Source organism: Coturnix japonica, chromosome 1 (assembly GCF_054131305.1).
Source record: "Coturnix japonica strain WE chromosome 1, WE-NBRP24, whole genome shotgun sequence".
Classification (NCBI taxonomy): Eukaryota; Metazoa; Chordata; class Aves; order Galliformes; family Phasianidae; genus Coturnix; species Coturnix japonica.
The window spans coordinates 173,000,900-173,018,649 of record NC_140663.1 but is presented as its reverse complement, the minus strand read 5'-3'; the positions used below and the strand labels follow the sequence as shown (position 1 = coordinate 173,018,649).

The window sequence follows — 17,750 nt, the reverse complement described above, 5'->3', positions numbered from 1 at the left end:
GTGTGTGTGTGTGTGTGTGTGTGTATATATATATATATTTTTTTTGGCCATGTTTAACAGTGGTAATCTACAATATCACTGCAGCTACATGGCAGTGAGCTGTTTTTGTTCCAGTTTGTACATAATTAGCTGGATTGCCAGCTTATTACCAAATACTTATTACTGGTCAATTTACATAAATTGTAGCATCATGACTGATCCAGTGCAAAACTTTGTGGTTTTACAAATCCATATTTTATGCTCTTTTTTTTAGTTGAGAATGTTTAAGTGTCACAGCTCCAAGTTGAAGCTACTAGTGTTCAAAGTGACATATTTTTTTAAATAACATGGCTTTAAAGCACATAAAATTAAATGTTAGTGTTTGCTTTTAATCAGGTTTTCCACAGTCTTCAGTATATTCATAGCTTACAGCTTATACAGTCTTCTGTGCTGTTGTATTGTCATCTTTACACCTTTGTTCTTAAATTATTATTTCTGTTTATCCATCATGACTGAAAATACTGTCACACCTGCAGAGGCCTCAGAGTTATCTTGCTTTCTGAGCAGAAGCCAATAGACCCCAACTGTCACAAAATTGAAATGGCTGGGTAATAACAAATTGCTTCTTGTCCTTGCTCCTATTCTCTAAGTGGTCTGGGCTATCATGAAATGCTCTCTCTGACAGCCAGTCTAGAAGTCAAGGATACATCACAGGATTGCAAAATCTTGGGTCCACATAAACACTGCAGTGGCTAAAATACAGTTTAGACAATATTCAAGTCCAAAATCCAAATAGGCAATTCATAAAGTTAATTCCCATTCCTGTTGTCCTTTCCTCACCACAGGGAATCCTGCAGGACATAAAGAACCAGAGTACTCAGAAGTAAATTTCCCATCCTTCGTGCTGAAGCTTCTTTCATTTCTTTTTTGGAAAACTGGGCATCTTTGATAGATAGGATGGAGACTTCCTCTCTAGGAGCCTCATTTGTTGCTGATGAATGTAGTGCTTTCCTGGGAGGTGGAAACTGGGGGTTTGACCTCCAACACGAAACTTGTGTTGAACTCTGAACTTCAGTTCACAAAAATGCAATTTTGTTAAGAGTACTCCATCTTCCATCCATCTTTTGAGGGGAAAGGATGAAGCAATAACCTCTACTCAAAGGGACAACTTAGGGCATATATAGAGGAGAGGGTTGTAGGCTATGTGTCATAAACTCTTCTAGGTGCAGAGATCAGGCAGATACCTGCAGTAGGAGATGAAGAAATTCAGAAATATCTTTTTAATGCTCCCAGCGTCCATCCAACATGCTGCTTTCTCTGAATTTTGTTATTTGTCATTTTCATGAGTTCCATGCAGGAATCAGATCAGGCAACTGTTAATGTCACCACTCATTCTTCATGAATCTCTGGCTAAGTCCACTGTGCTGCTGAACTGTGGCAGAAATATTGATGACAATATGCAGTGCCATCTTACAGGTGTCAGGAGACCCCTAGAGTGACCCTAATGGTGTAGCCTAGGGAGACACTCGAAAACATATCAGAAATTCCACAGAAAATTACCTAGCTCTTCAATTAAGCCCAGAGTGGAATATCATATCAACATGACAGACATCTGTAAGCAAATAGTTTGTCTTTATAGCGTGAATCACAGAGTCACCAAATTGCAGAAGTTTGAAGGGACCTCGAGAGAAAATTGAGCCAAACCTTAGCAAAGTGCTAAGGCAGATTCCATACAGTTGGTTGCATGGATAGGCTTCCAGATGGGTCTTGAATATCTCCGTAGAAGCAGAGTCCACAACCTCTGGGCAACGTCTTCCAGTATTCTGTCATTCTTATTTTAAAGAAGTTCTTCCACTTCCTTGTATAGAATCTTCTATGTTCAAATTTTTGGATATTGCTCCTTGTGCTATTGCTGTGGACCACCAAGAAGAACCTGGCCTCATCAATTTTCTTCCCACCTCCTTTTAGATATTTATAAATATTCATCAGATCCTCTCTCAATCTTCTTTTCCCCAGGCTGAGTAGACCCAGGATACTCAGACTTTCTTTGTATGGGAGAAATTCCAGGCCCTTTATCATCTTTGCGGCCCTCTGTTGGAGTCTTTCTAGGAGATCCCTGTAGAGAAGGGTTGCAGTTATTTTTTGTTTCTGGAAGAATGTAATCAAATTGTAGGTACTGATAATGGTTATTGACTTAAGTTGCCAAGGTTTTTTTTGGTTTTTTTTTTTATGAGCAAATTCTACCTATAACTACAAACTGAGCAGGTGAGCAGCTAGAACATGAGCTGTAATAGAGTCTTATGTTACATCAGTTCAAAGCTGAAAGTCCTTTTTGTCTTTGTAGATGGACATTTCTATGCTAATTTATGGAAGCAAAGAATTGGGAGCCACAGTAGTTAGGAACATTTAATTGCATTGTTTAGAAAATGTAGGTGATTTAAAATACTTTGGGAAGCTCAGCAACACCTTGACATACAATTTCACTGAACTTTAGTGCACTTACTTTCTACTTTCTAAACATAGTAGTATGTGTTGGCAAGAATAGTCTGCCTTACTCTGACTGATCACCTCTTCATTTGACAGACTGACTGTAAGAAAAGATTAGGTGTCACTTTGAGTAGCTCATGAATTAGATTTCAATTCCTTATAAAGTAATTGAATAAATACCCAGAGATGAAATCTGTAAAATCTAGAGGGTAATAGGAGTTTGAGTAAACAAACAGCATGATTTTTATAGAGAACAAATCATGCAAGACACATTTAATTGCTTGTTTTGATAGAATTACTAAATTATTAGCTGCTGCTTATATTTTTTGGGATAGACTTTCTAAAACATCACGAACAGTTAGACTTCTAGCTCCCGCTGATTTTAAGAGCTTGCTACATTATCTCCTGAAGTTTTAAAGAAAAGTTCATCTCAATTGGCTTGGAGTTTAGTCTTTCTACATGACTTTCCAGACCCCCAGGAGTGACTGTGCCCAGATGGATATATATTGAGCTACAGAATAATGCCTGCACTGCTTCCAACCATTATCATATGCAGGCTTGCTAGATATTTTCATTGATTATAGAAAAGTCAGGCTCAAATCGTCATGCTAAGGAAATATGCAGGCCAGAATTTAGCCATGAGCTTTAATATAATGCGGTAGAAGAAGGACTCTTTCCAAAAATCCACTAAAAAACTTGCTCTTGGAACATTTAGACATCAGCTGGAGAAGAGAATTTTATCAACTTTTTTGACCAACAGAGGTGCTTCAAAAATCTGTTACATTATGCTGATTTTTTATTTTTATTTATTTATTTATTTTTAATTAATCATAGAATGGTTTATGTTAGAAGGGACCTTTAAGATCATGTAGTTCCAACCCCCTGCTATAGGCAGGGACACCTCCCTCTAGACCAGGTTGCTCACAGCCTCATTCAGCCTGGCTTTGAGTGCTTCCAGGGAGGGAGCATCCACCACCTAACTGGGCAGCCTGTGCCAGTGTTTCACCACCCTCACAGTGAAGAACTTCTTCCTGATATCTCATCTAAATCTACCCTCTTCCAGTTTAAAGCCATTTACCCTCATCCTGTTGCTACATGAATATATAAAAAGTCCCTCCCCAGCTCTCCTGTAGGCCTCTTCAGGTACTGGAAGGCTGCTATAAGGTCCCCCTTGTAGCCTTCTCCTCTGCAGGCTGAAGCCCCAACTCCCTAAGCCTGTCTTCATTCGGGAGGTGCTCCAGCACTCAGATCATCTTCATGGCCATCCTCTGGACCAGCTCCAGCAACTTGAAGTTCTTCTTTGGTTGTGGGCCCAAGAAGTATAGGCAATAATACAGGTGGGTCACATGAAAGCAGAGAAGAGGGGCAGAATCATCAATTAAAATTATTTTAATTCACCTAATTACTCTGAATGGAAACAAACTTGGGGAAAATTAATTCAGCTGAATTAAAGAAAGGATATAGCAGCACCGACATATAATAACACACGTTTCTAAAACAGATCTAGTTGAAAGATTTGAGAGAAGTTAATGATTTGGACCAATAAATGTAAATCAGTTAACTCATTTCACCTGTGAGAACTCCTTACAATGAAATATGGACATTTCTATTGCCATTGTATAATGGGAAGTTCTCCAAAGGTGGCAAGTACTGAATTTGTTCCCCTAGTGAAAAGCTGAATCATAGTAGGCATTTTAAGAGAAATACAAGAGGGAGATTTGGCTGAAGCTAACAATATCTGATTTGAAACAGATGTCCTCAGACAGCTAATGGTCAAGGCTGAGAAGGAGTTGAAAACAAAAGATATGGGAGGTGTTTCTGAGATATTCTGTGCAGCAGCAGAAAATGTATGGAAGACAGAGTTAGTCTGGGATTGGTCAATCAGAACTGGGATGGAGAAAATAGGAAGAACAGGAATAATGAAGATAAGAAGTGAAGGGCTACTGAATGGTAACTAGTAGAGGAAATTGTATCAATTATGTAAAAAATTGGTTAGTACAACTTGAAAATCATGTAGAGTTTAAATGCAGGCAAAATCAGCAGCTAATATTAAAGTGCTTGACTAAGGAACTTTGAAATCACAGTCTGTGGTCCTACTTTAGTTAGAGCTATCACAGATGAAATAATGAATTTATTGAGGTTAATTTAATGTCAGTTGATTTCAGTAGAGCTTAGGATGATTTAATGGCAAAGAAAATGGAAGAGCATGAAACATCCTCAAGGCTGAAATTCAGTAAATTCAGGTACTGAGTGAGATGTCTTATTCTCCATGCTTCTAGTCAAGGAAAGTTAAAGAGTCTGTGAAGGTGCAGAGCAACATAAAGTTTTGTTCTGAAACATCATTGTAGTCAAAACAAATTGATCTTATCAGCATAATCTACTTACTGATCTAAAGTTTGAAGATAATGGTCATTGAACTAATAGGTGTAAATCTAAATTGTCCAGCAAACTCTGTACTGGCCTGAAAGGATAATGTGCAAGTAAATAATTTAATCCTTTGTGTATAACAAAAAAAAAAAAAAAAAAAAAAAAAAAAAAAAGGGGGAAAAAAATCAGGATATAATACAGGACTTCTTATAACTTACAAAATAAACTTATAGAGCCATTTCTCAAATAGTTCTTTCAATGAACACTATCACCATTAAATACTACTTTGGATTCTGCTTCTAAATTGTGGTTACTTTGAATCAGGCCTTAATTTTACCATGTGTAGAGTTATATGCCATTTTGATTGCTCTTGTGTGATGTTATGTTGCTCTTTTCTAGAAGGATAGCACAGTGTGGTTCAGATTACCTGAATACATAAAATAAGAGAAAACACAATCATCATGTAGATGAATTGCCCCTTATTAGCAGCAGTCAATACAGAATTACTCAGTCTGGCAAGATTCTTTTGTAAGTTTACACCATTAACTTTCATTTGTGCTGCTGTGGGTAATGCAATATCTCCCACAGACATTGCCAGCTACCTGTTATTCTCTTTTTCAGATGATTTGTGACTATTTTGAATTGCATGTATGCAAACACAGGCTTCACTAAATTTTTCCTTCTATGGTGAAAACGTCTTTTATTACTATCCTTTATTTTTACTTCTTGTCAAGCTGTTAACTCATTGGAAGATGTCTCCTCTGAACTCTTGAAAGTGTAATTTCTCTCAGGGGTATTGATAAGATAGTTTTAAACTATTTCTTTACTTCCTAGTACACATTTTACAAATCTATCCTAAAATCTTTATTCTTCACTTCAGTTTTAGGTAGTTCCTCTGAAATGTCCCACGTAAAGAAAGATGCAACAGGAGAAGAAGTGTTTTGGTAAAAGCACTAATCCTCCTTACAAACAATCATCTTTAGACTCTTGCAAAGTGAGACTGAAGTCAGAGAAGTAAAGAGAACAATAAATAAAAAGTAGTCAGAACTTAATACATAGAAGATCAAAGAATAGAATATAAAGTTATGATGGAAAGTAACATTTTTAGTATATGTGTTAATGTCCAGATACTACTATTTGGTGGGAATGTCTGTGTCTAGCTCTATCCAGGTCAATCGCTAGTTCTCAAGGATGATGAAAGAGTAATTAAACTGTGGTGTTGTGGTCTTTTAGAGTGTTCTATTGAGCTAATTCTTTTTAAGGATATCACCTTTCCTTAACAAACAACATGTAAAAGCATGAATGTTACAATCCCAAGCATTCACTATGATGTTCTTACACTCTTGAGACATGAAGTTATCCCGAACCTCTTTTCTTCTGCCACGCACAGATTGTATTCACATTATTGGACAGTATAATTTTCTCAGTCTATTCTTGTGCTGAGTGCTTAATGTATACATACCAGGACAATAAACACTGAAATAGGAGAATTCTTGAAATTAGCCTCACTGAAACTTTTGCTGCTCTACAGAGGGTTAAACTAAGTGGGTAATGTCTAGTTGTGCCAGTAGTTGTAGAGGAAGGATATTGTTAGAGAAGGTTTAATAGGAACACATGGTTTTCTGGCCATTAGCCCAGTGGTCTTATACTGATTGGTGTTTTGGTGGGAGGAGAAGCTCTTTCTCTTCAAATATTTTGTCAGTCATTAATTTTAAACTCTTCCTGTTTGTCTTGAAGTACTGCAGCAGTGTTCAGTGATGCCTGAACACATGTGAAGCTCTGATATCCATTATTACTCCCACTATTCCTAATGCATACAGATTTGATCCAGGCCCTGTGCAAAGGTGCTTCTTCAACTTCAGCTGTTGCTTTCCTTTCTCTGTATTTGTACAGGTTATGTAACAAATTTTAAATGGAAAAGTATTTTGTTTCTATTTTCCTAGGTGGTCGTATGCCTTATGTTTAAGAGGTGTAAACTCCACTGTTATTCCATACTCGGACTGACCCGATGAAAAGGGAGATGGGGATACTTTAAAAGCCTCCTTTAATTGGTTCAAAGATGATTTACTTCAGTGGATGGGGAATTCACTGGATTCCTAAATTGAAAACTATTCATAAGCATGGCAGAGAGAAAGACAGCAAGATCCTAAAGAAGGAGAAAGGATAACAGGGAAGAAAAAACCAATCATGAGACTATTAAAGGCAACCTAGCACTGGATAGTGTCTGCATTTACAGCTTAACAAATATTAGACAGTTGGTGGTTATGTAAATACTTTATTTTACCTAGAATTTTACTGTACTATCCTCCCACTGGCTTTCCCGCTTGAGGATGTATTTCTTCCTAACTTGACCTGGGAATGGTTATTAAAGATAGGAATGGTCCTTTTTTATTCTTTTTTTTAATTCTTTTTTTTTTTTTTCTTTTTTTTCCCCTTTTCTTTATTTTCTCCTTCTTTAAATCCTTTAATTAAGTGTGTGCCCATTATTGCTAAATGTACCCATTCCATGGCATTCTGTTGGATCTCTGTTGGCTATGTTAGGGAAAATCAGAACATGTTGGCAGAAGTAAGACTAGACCTATTGGCTCATGCATCTCATTTCCATGCTTGGATACCAGAAACCTTTATTCTTTAAGGACATAAGTCTGTTGAACACTTATGAAGTCCCTTCCAAGTTTGACTAACCTCTCTGTGGGTAAAATAGTTTCAGGAGTTCTGCTCATTCTCATGAAAGTAAAGTAATTGAAGTTTTCCAAACTTTAGATTAGCCATTTAATGTACCATGGCCCTCAAAGAGCAAGCCAAGTACCCATTCTATCCCACTCTTCCATGACTTATTAAAGGGTTGCTCTGGGTTTCAGAACCTCTCTATGGAGTGCAGAACACTAACTTGTGCCAGGGAAAACAGTGTTCACAAAGAGAATGGAAGATGAGGGCTCACTTATCACTATCAGTGAAAATAAGAAATGAAAAACTGAAACTGTGTTAGGGACTGGAAGTAAACTAAAATATTTTATGCCATCTATTCCTTTTTTTCCCCTGCAACTACTGAACAGTCTTTTAAAACAGTAAACCAGTTCTGACTAAGCTGTATTACTTCAAGTTTCCTCTGTAGTCACAATTGTTCTCTGCCAAGGTATTGCCTCTCTTTTTGGTCTGGGAAGTGCTCTCATCAGCAGCAAGTATGGACAGACAAAAGAACAATCTTCTCCCCACTATATAAAGAGAAAGAAGTGTAATGCACGACACGGTTCCTAATAATGAGAGACAAGCAGTGCATTATGTGCTCTATTTTCTTCCATAGGATGTTACTGTTGGGACACTGAATAAGTTGTACAGGAGCATAGGATCTTATTCATAGATGGAGCTGAAAACTGGGGATCTTCATTAGCTCTGTGCTCATACCAGATGCATTGTTCTGCATTTATGATCATAGTTAATTCAAAACAAAGGGTTAAAAAATAATTTGATATCGATTTCTATCTCTGTATCTTTCCAATTAGCCCAGAAATGCTCATTCCCACCTGCAATCATGTGTGGTTCTGCCATTCAGACCTCCAAACAACCTTTACTCTGAGTTTTGTTAATTACAGTTTCCTGGTTTCTCCCAGAAATATCCTCAGCAAGGATTTACTGGAGAAAATGTTGTAGGCAGGACTGGGAAAAGTGTGTTAGGATTTCCCTGATACAATAAGTGTCCTTAGTATTCAGTATAGTTTAATCAGGCATATTCTACAACTGCTAACCAAGCAGAAGGGGGGTTTGGAAATATGGAATTAAATTCCTTAATGCTAGGCATATTAAAACTCTTGCATCCTAATCTTATGTGCAGTTGGAGAAGAAAACTTATATATATATATATTTTTTTTTCTTTAAGACATCTGAAAGAGAAAAAATGAAGGTTCAGTTGAGTCAGGTTACTTCAGCAGCAGATCCAGGAGGTGTGATGCCAGCTGTGGTTCATCTAAATTCTTCTTGAAACCTGAATCTAATCTGAGGAAACGTGACAGTTTGGACACAGCCTCTCTGGGCCATTTGGCCCTTATAGTTTCTTCTTGCTCAGTATGCTAGTTCTGTGTGTGATTCACTTCGTCTGCTTTGCTTGCCTTGATCACATCTTGAAGTTCAGGTATCTGATCATATTATGAAAAATCAGTGGTCTCAGCCTTATTCTCATGGCAGTGGCAATGCTGAATATCACAAGGAACAACTTTATTATTATTTTTTTAGTTATCTGTATGGTACCTCTTCCATTGCAAGAGCAGACTTAACAGTATCACAAAACCCAAAACACGTGATAGTTTCATGATATCAGTAGAACTATAAATTATTTATGCATACTTGTATTTTAATGAAGAGTAATACCATTTGCTAATTATACTCACCATTTATTGGGTGACTCTGAGCTGTCACCTTTTCCAAATATTACATTTTTATTCCACTTCCCAGACAGAAGATATTAAATGTCAATGTTTGACAGGCATTATGTTTGCTACTCTACCAGTAAGTAATGCAGATCATCACTTACTGTAAGGGTTGACTGGGATCCAGACAGAAGGTTCTTATTAATAAACCCATTCTGTAATATACTGAAATGATCTACAACATAGTGATGTTGGAAGTTATATAAAATAGTGAGTAGGTAAGACTCAAGCAGATTCTTTTTAAGTACTCTGAGGAAAGAGCTTAGCCTGCCCAGGGAGGTGGTGGAGTTGCTATCACTGGCATTGTTCAAGAAGTGTCTGGACAGGGAGCTAGGAGATATGCTTTAGAGGTTTTTCTGTAGGTATGGTAAAGGGAGGACGGTTGAACTAGATGGTCTTATAGGTCCTTTCCAACCTTGTGATTCTATGATTCTATGAACAGGTTGCTTTATAAAGCGCATTGCAAATGGCCATGGGTAATCTTGGCCTGGTTGAATTAAATGACAATATTTTCTTTGTCTTTCTTTAGATCAGAATGTTACCTTCTAGTTTCCTTTTTCTTATGCAGATCATTCAGAATAGTTCCCTTAGGACATCTGAGCCAGTTTGCTGTGCACCAGCAAAATGGCTGTGATTTTCCATGGGACCATCTGTCCTGACTTATTCAGCATGTGAGTAAAAGTCACACAGTCAGAGAAGTCCTCTGGATTGAGCCTGAAAAGATTTTACAAAATGACCTACCTTTTATTAAGCAAACTTGCCTGAATTTTTACAGTCTTCATGTTCAGTTTTTGAAAATGGAAAATGAATAATGTGGATAAAATAGGCTGGCCAAAGGTAGAGTAAACTTCTTCATGCTGACTTCAGACTCAGTGCTGTAAGGAGTGAAAAAAAAAGATGCACCTGGAATTTCTTTCCCTTTCTCAGTAAAACCTCATGGGAACAGAGCCAAAGTAGTAGATCTTATTTAATACATATATATTTAAATAGAAAATTATATATTAGACAAAGCAATGAGGAAGTGACCTTGTAAGTTTGTAAATGTACTCAAATCACTACAACGTACGGAGTTTAATATTCTTCTTAAAGTGAAGCTGAAGGTAGATCTGTGTCCAGTATGTTCAGTTGATCTAGGAAATGTATCCTGTTCTTGGAATGCTTTTATTAGACCTTGGTAGTTTTTAATATGCTTGTTCTCGTATTTCATTGAGATGCCACCTGAAAACACAATTTAAAAGGTCATTTTAGCAGATGTGACATTAAAGTGTAACAAGTTGGTCCAGGGTAAAAGTGAGGGGATGAGTCATTCCTTCCTTAGGCTATGTAGAATCATGAAAAGAAAATTAAAATAGAGATTTTTGAAAAGTGCAAGACATTGTAAAATAGGCAAAGAAAGGGAATGAAAATGGCAGGAAATGTGGAAGTAGGCAACAGAAGGGTGAAAATTAGAAAAGAATCAGTAGAAAGAGGCAAGAGGGGCAGGAAACAAGGCAATACTATAAATAGTCAGTCTCTCTTGGGAAGAAATAGCTGTCATCTTGTTATATTCCTACAAATTGACACTTCTATCACAGTTACTGTCAGCGATATTCTGCAAATGCTCCATTGCAAAAATGTTAAAGACTTACTGATGAAAATGTCATTTATTATTTTTTTTTTTTTCCCAAAGCGCGAGCAAGGATACCAAAGTTCAGCTCCTCACTGCTGATAAATCCCAGGTTTTAGTAGTTCCCTGTAGCTTGCAGTCCAGACAATTAATGCTTGGAAGTGACTTTTTGAAGTGCAGAAGTATAAAAATATCTACAAGAACAAATCCTAACTCAAAGCATTCCCAAGGTGTTCCTGTTATGGCACCATGTTTCCACTTGTTTGTAACTCCAACAGTTCCCAGGCCAAATGCCTCAAGAGTCTGTGAATGTGCCCTTGAGGTTGAGATTGTGCTTCCTGAGAAGAGGACTGCATGGGCACCCTTTCTCTATGGGAACAGTTGCTTGTATGGAAATATGGGTTTGGTAATCAGCTGATATCTGAGCAGTTGACTGTACAACCTTGCTGAGGTCTTAATCATTCTTTTAAATGTAGAATATATAGATTTATTAACTAACTTCTATGGAATCCAGAAGTTGGTTATTTCTCTTTATGTCACAGAAGAACTGTCTTTTCCAAAAGCAGTTTTGATCCCTAGTTCAGCCTTACTTAAATAAAGTTAGGATCTGTTCTTCCATGAGTGGAGAGTATGTTCAGTGCATCATTACAGGTTAGGGGCTGACCTTCTGGAGAGGAGTTCTGAAGAGAAGGAGCTGGGTGTCCTGGTGGACATCAAGTTGACTATGAGCCAGCAATGTGCTCTTGTGGCCAAGAAGGCCAGTGGTATCCTGGAGTGCACAACAATTCAAGGGAGTTGATCTTCACCCTCTACTTTGATGTGACTACATCTGGAGTACCGTCTCCACTTCTGGGCTCCTCAGTTCAAGAAAGAGAGAACTGCTGGAAAGAGTCCAGCAGAAGACCACAAAGATGACTACAGGCCTTATGAGGAAAGGCTGAAATACCTGGGTGTGTTTGGCCCGGAGAATGGAAAACTGAGGTGGGATCTTGTCAAACACTTACAAACATCTGAAAAGTTGATATCAAGTGGATAGAGGCCAGGATCTTTTTGGTAACAGAAATGGGGCAGTGGGTACAAACTGGAACATGGGAAATTTCTACAAATATGAAGAAAATTTCTTTACTTAGAGGATGACAGAGCACTGGAATAGCCTGCCCAGTGAGGTTGTGGAGTCCTCTTCTGTGGAGATATTCAGCACCCACCTGAACACTTACACGCGTGACCTACTATAGGGAGCCTGCTTGAGCAGAGAGTTGGCCTAGATGACCTTCAGAGATCCCTTCCAAGCACGATTTTATGATTCTGTAATTTTGTGAGGTCAGAACATTTGCTAAAGAATTCCAATTTACTGTATGATTACACATTAACATTACCTAAAAATCAGCAGTATCTTGGGACCATTAAAATACATCTAAATGCTTGATACCTTTACAGCTGGCTGCCTGATCTTGTAGGTTCATGTTTCCCTTAAGAAAAGGAAATGAGACAATAGATTTCAGTGTGGCTGTTTCATGATTCAGGTCATCAGCTCATTTCCTCACTGACTGTTCTTATGTCAAACATAGTCTCAGATTCCATTGCTCAGGTTTTCAAGCAAGTCTTTTTTTCTGAAGCTGTATCACTTTCATCTGTATACTCTAAAATATGCCAACCATCACTTCCTTGATTATATGTGCAATTGCATATAGTTCTCTTTCAAGATATAGTAGTTATATAAGTAACTGTCTTTACATGCTGCTGCTTTCTGACAGGCTTTCAGAAACATAGAATTTGTGTTAATTGTTACAAAAATGATGACATTCTTGAGGCAATTATGTTTGATGAACTGTGCACAGATACTGTGTGTACATAGTGTCTGTTGACATTATGCATTCTCAGTTAGATAACTATGAAGATGCAAAACTAGAATTGATAGTGTATGTAGTAAGAGTAGTGTTTTCTTTCATATAGGACAGAGTAGAAGAAAAAAGCTGTCAGTTTTTATCTGTGCATTTGGAAGTTTTGCAAAAACAGAACAAGAAGTGTCACGGGCTTATGCTGATCATCCATTTTGTTTGCTTGCAGGGAGCTTAAATTCGATCAATAAGTTATCCTTTTGAATATCCTGAGGTCTGCATACAGGGAGTTTCTGTAATGCTGCAGAGTTAAGCAAGAACATTTTGGAGCATTTACATTGAGAAAAGGTTGCTAGGAGGAATGAATCCAAATGGCACTAAAATAGTAAAGCTCTTAGCAAATTTAATGGTATAGAAAGACAAGTTATTTTTCATTCTAGGCTATGTACTGATTTTAAGTGCCATCAAGAAGCTGGAAAATGAAGAATATATAGATGCAGCAAAAAATATAGATTTGGTACTTAAATTAATTGGAAAAACATGGAAATCATGCTGTGATTTAATCTATCCTTAACCTAGTCCATGACTTCTAACTCATGAAGTAGACTGAATGCTGGAGTAGATTGCAAATATGTCAGAAGCTTTAATTTAAACTGCTAGCGGGATAGATTGGATTGTGTGTGCTGCCCAGATGCTAGCAACATTGCAGTCAAAGAGCATGCCAGCAGTTCCTGGCCACACTAGCAAGGAAATCAATGGTCAGTATGACATTCTAAAGTCAGTTTTATTTTAGCTTTTCAACTCCTTTCAACACAAAACTGTCCAGTTCACAGAGATAAAGTTTCCAGTGCTTCCCAAAAGTGGCAAGCATAATATTAGATTTAGTATATGCAGAAGAGCAGTGCTAAGAAAAGAGAAAGCAGGATTTAGGAACTAAACAACTTGACCTGCAGCATGTTGCTTTGTGTACCCCTGCTAAGCTGCTCTTCAATTAATTCCGTTTTACTGGCACAATTAGAAATGGTTTGGCTTGCTGATGTAGACAGTGGAGAATTTTCCAAAGCAGTACAGGGTACCTAGCAGCAATTTATTCTCCTGAAATTAACAATTTTAAATATGTTTTCTTGAATAAAGTCATTACAACAACTGTAGGCAATTTAAATACAGTCAAACAAACTCAGTTTCACGGCACTTGTGTGCGTTACTAAGGATTTTCACCTAAACATTTCTTCTAAATGAGCTGTAGGTGTTATAGGATGGCACTATGACGTTGGCTAATAGCTCCAAAGGCACTTGATTATTACCTGTACACACCTTGTGTCTGGCCTTTATCTTGGTCTTTCCTGAATCTTGAGCCTTTTATTAATTTTCAGGCATGGTGATCTTCTATTGTAGAGTAAGCATGCTCAATAACCACGTGCTTAGGAGATACCAGTACAACAATTTTGTTAGAGTTAAAACTAGATATTTCTCATATGATTTACACGGAAAAATATATTCCAATAAATAAATAGTTAATCATGTATGAGGACAATGAGAAAAAAAAGTGTAGGTGGAGTTTTAGACAATATGTTAATTTTCCATGCAATTTAGTTTTTGTTGGCAGGGTGTGAAGCAGTACTGTTTGCCTGAAAAGAAATGATGGTGAAGAACAGATAAATTTTCAACTACTGTAAAGGAAGGCATACTTTAGACTTTATGACATTGAAAACTTCCACTGTTCTACATGGTGCAGTGGTGCTTGGCTGCTATTGCTTAATCATTCTAACGTTAATGAGTCCGAAGGTTTTATATTGGTGTTTTGGCTGCACTATGCTAGTCCATCAATGTGTAATGATATTTTAAAGCCTTCTATGAACCTAGAACAGATGCATTTAAAAAATCATGTTACTAAATCACCAAATTGAGATGAAATTAAAATTTGATAGTTTTACTATTCTTAAAACACCAATACAACAGTTCATTGCTCTGCAGTAAGCCCAAAGAAGTAAAATCACTCAGATTACATTCAGACAGCAAGTCCGGGGTGTAACGATTATAATATTTAACTAGAGTATTTGAGAATTTTGGATTTGAAGGTTCACTGGAGTCAGTGGAGGCGTGATTACCACTGAGAATTTCTCCTGTAGAAACCTAACTTGAATGTCATCCCTACTTTCCTGTTTCTGCTTACCATGTATGTAAGGAGCTATATTTTGTAGCCTTGAAGGCAGGTCTCTTGGTCTTAGTTGCCAAAACAGTTGGAAATCCTCAGTTGAGCATTTTCAGTAAGTTACCAGAATGTGGTCAGCAATAAGCACATTTCAGCCTATTGCAGCCCAGTTTGTGCAAAAGCAGAAGGCCTCTGTATTGTTACAGACCTTCCTGTGAAAAAAGGAGCCACTCTGTTGCAGTATATACTCCAGCTGCTGCTGAGGGATCTGATGCTCAGTGGTCACTCAGAACTTCCTACACTTTATACAGGAACCTGATTTATTTAGAAACTGTTTCTAGGTTCACATTATGTAAGATAAAACTACAGCAAAAGAACAAGAACCCTTTAAGTGAATGTTTATCAAAAGAGCAAATATTGCTCCAAGGAGACTGAAGAGAATAAATGCTGCATCTCCACCCAGTGTTAGCAACATTAAAACTTTTTTATGGTCCTTGCCATCTACTATGTATGGACTGTGTACACATTTCTCCATTTCTTTGTAATTTTGGAGCTACTTCACCTCTGCAGGGTAAATCTAAATGTTATGTACAGTATTTAGTAATAAAATTCTGCTCAAGTATTACAAAGGACCTCAGGTTATTTTTATTTCATTCTAAACTATTAAACACACAATAATTTATAAATAACAAAGTGTAGGCAAGGCAAGTTAGACTGCTGGACAACAGAGTCCTTAAGTATCCATTACTGTCACTCTGATCACCGTCTTCCTCTTTGTGATGTCAGATTTTTCAGTCCCTTGAAGTGAAAAACAGGTTTCTCATCAGCCTGAAGAGAAGACTGTTCTCCCATGTGTACTCAAGAAATTCAGTTTGGTTCAGATTCAGTCTATGTGAACCAGACTTTCTACATGCTCTTGGAATTCACAAGACTCAGGCTAGATCACTTTTGTTATATGTGCAGTTTTCTGGACTTTAGTTTAAATGTATTAAATATTGGTAGCCCCATGCCAATAAGGGCAAAGACCTGAAAAGAGGACCGAAGCAGGAATTCTTCAGTGAGTTTCTCAGTGGCCTCTTTTCTTGAATACCACCTTCTTTACTTATAAGCAGATTGTGAGAATGGGATAAAATAGAGTGGAATGGAATAGAATTATAGAATCATGGAATCATAGAATTGTTAAAGTGGGAAAGATCAAGGAGATTATCTACTCCAACCATCAGCCTATGCCTATGATCACTCTGGACCATGTCACTCAGTACCACATCTACACTTTTCTTGAAACTCATCAGGAATGGTGACTACGCCACTTTCTGGGAAGCCTTCTCCAATATCTCACCATTCCTTCTGAGAAGCAGTTTTTCCTGATAATCACCCTGAATCTCCCATGGCACAACTTAAGGCCATTCTGTTCCGTCCTATCACTAGAATGGGATAGAAGAAAGAGAGTATGGGAGAGGAAAGGAGAATAGAGGAGATTAAAAGAAGTGATTACAGAGTCCACATGCTTAACCTCTTTAGGGTTAACCAAAAGTTAAAGCATATTATTACAGGCATTGTCCAAATTCCTCTTGCATGCTAACACACAGGGGCATCAACCACTTTGCTAGGAAGCCTGTTCCAGTGCTTGGTCACCGTCATGGTAAAGAAGTTTTTCCCATTGCCATCTGATGTTCTCCTAGCACAGCTTTGTTCTCCCATCATCTTGCCACTGGTTCCCAGGAGCAGAGCCCAGAAATTTCCTCTGCTTCCCCTCCTCAGGGAGTTGTAGGGAGCAATGGGATCACCTCTGGATCTCCTCCAATCTGGACAACTAGAGTGTCCTCAGCCTCTTCTCATAGGTTTTCCAGCCCTTTTACAAGCTCTGTTGCCCTCTTCTGGATGAATTTATGTATCTTAACATCCCTTTTATATTGAGGAGTCCAGAACCACATGCAATAGTCAGCGAGGCTGCACCAGTGCCAAATATAGTGAAATAATAATCACCTACTTTGACAAACAGGCTCTGCTGTGAGATATTCAACATTAGATACAGTAATAGAACTGTTGAAATATTTCACATGCAGCATTGTGAAACAAGATTCTTCAATATACCTGGTGCTGAATTTTGGGAAATATAAAGCACTCACTGGCTCAGCCTTACTGTTGTTCATAGAGGAGAGAACACAGAACAAAAAAAATTTATTATGGATTCTGTGTATCACTTCTGGAGAACCCACAGGACTGGAGAAAATAATTTTGTGTGTTTTTACAGGATGCCCTAACACACTGTTGGTAATGCATCTATCTGAACAAGAGATGGAATGAAAGACATAACCATCATCTTTCTGGGAGAGAGGAGGTGGAGAAATGGGCAATGTATAAAAGGAGAACAAAGTGTCTGATCCCCATTGTGCAAAGTGGATTGTACAGCTGGTAGAAATAATGGGACAAGAGGGAGAGTCTTCAAGTTGTGTCAGGAATGGTTCAGAACTGATGCTATGAAAAACTTCTCCAGAAGAGTGGTAGGGCAATGGAACAGGTTGACCATTGAGGTGGTGGAGTCACTGTCCCTGGAGGTGTTTAAGAAACATGGAGATGTGGTACTCAGGCACATAGTATAGTAGGCAATATTGGTGGCAGGTGGACAGTTGGCCTAGATGATCTTAGAGGTCTTTTCCAACCTTGGTGATTGTATGATTCTATGATTATATGATAGGAAGTCAAAGAAGAAAGAACTGGCTTCTTAAAGTTGGCTTTTAAAAATTAGTACTATTTTTAGATAACAAATAAGTAGTGAACATTTGTGTATTGTATAATTTAATTTAAAGTGCGTTTTGCCTTTTTAATATATTATTCTGGGTTCTGTTGGAGAATATGAAAGTTTGCTCTGAACTTCATTGGAATAGACAATGCAG

General features: G+C 37.7%; 1 protein-coding gene across 25 annotated transcripts in view; it reads left to right on the top strand.

The window, feature by feature from the left end:
* The window catches only part of DLG2 (discs large MAGUK scaffold protein 2), a 959,079-nt gene that overhangs the window by 166,540 nt on the left and 774,789 nt on the right, over positions 1–17,750 (top strand). The window lies entirely within an intron of this gene.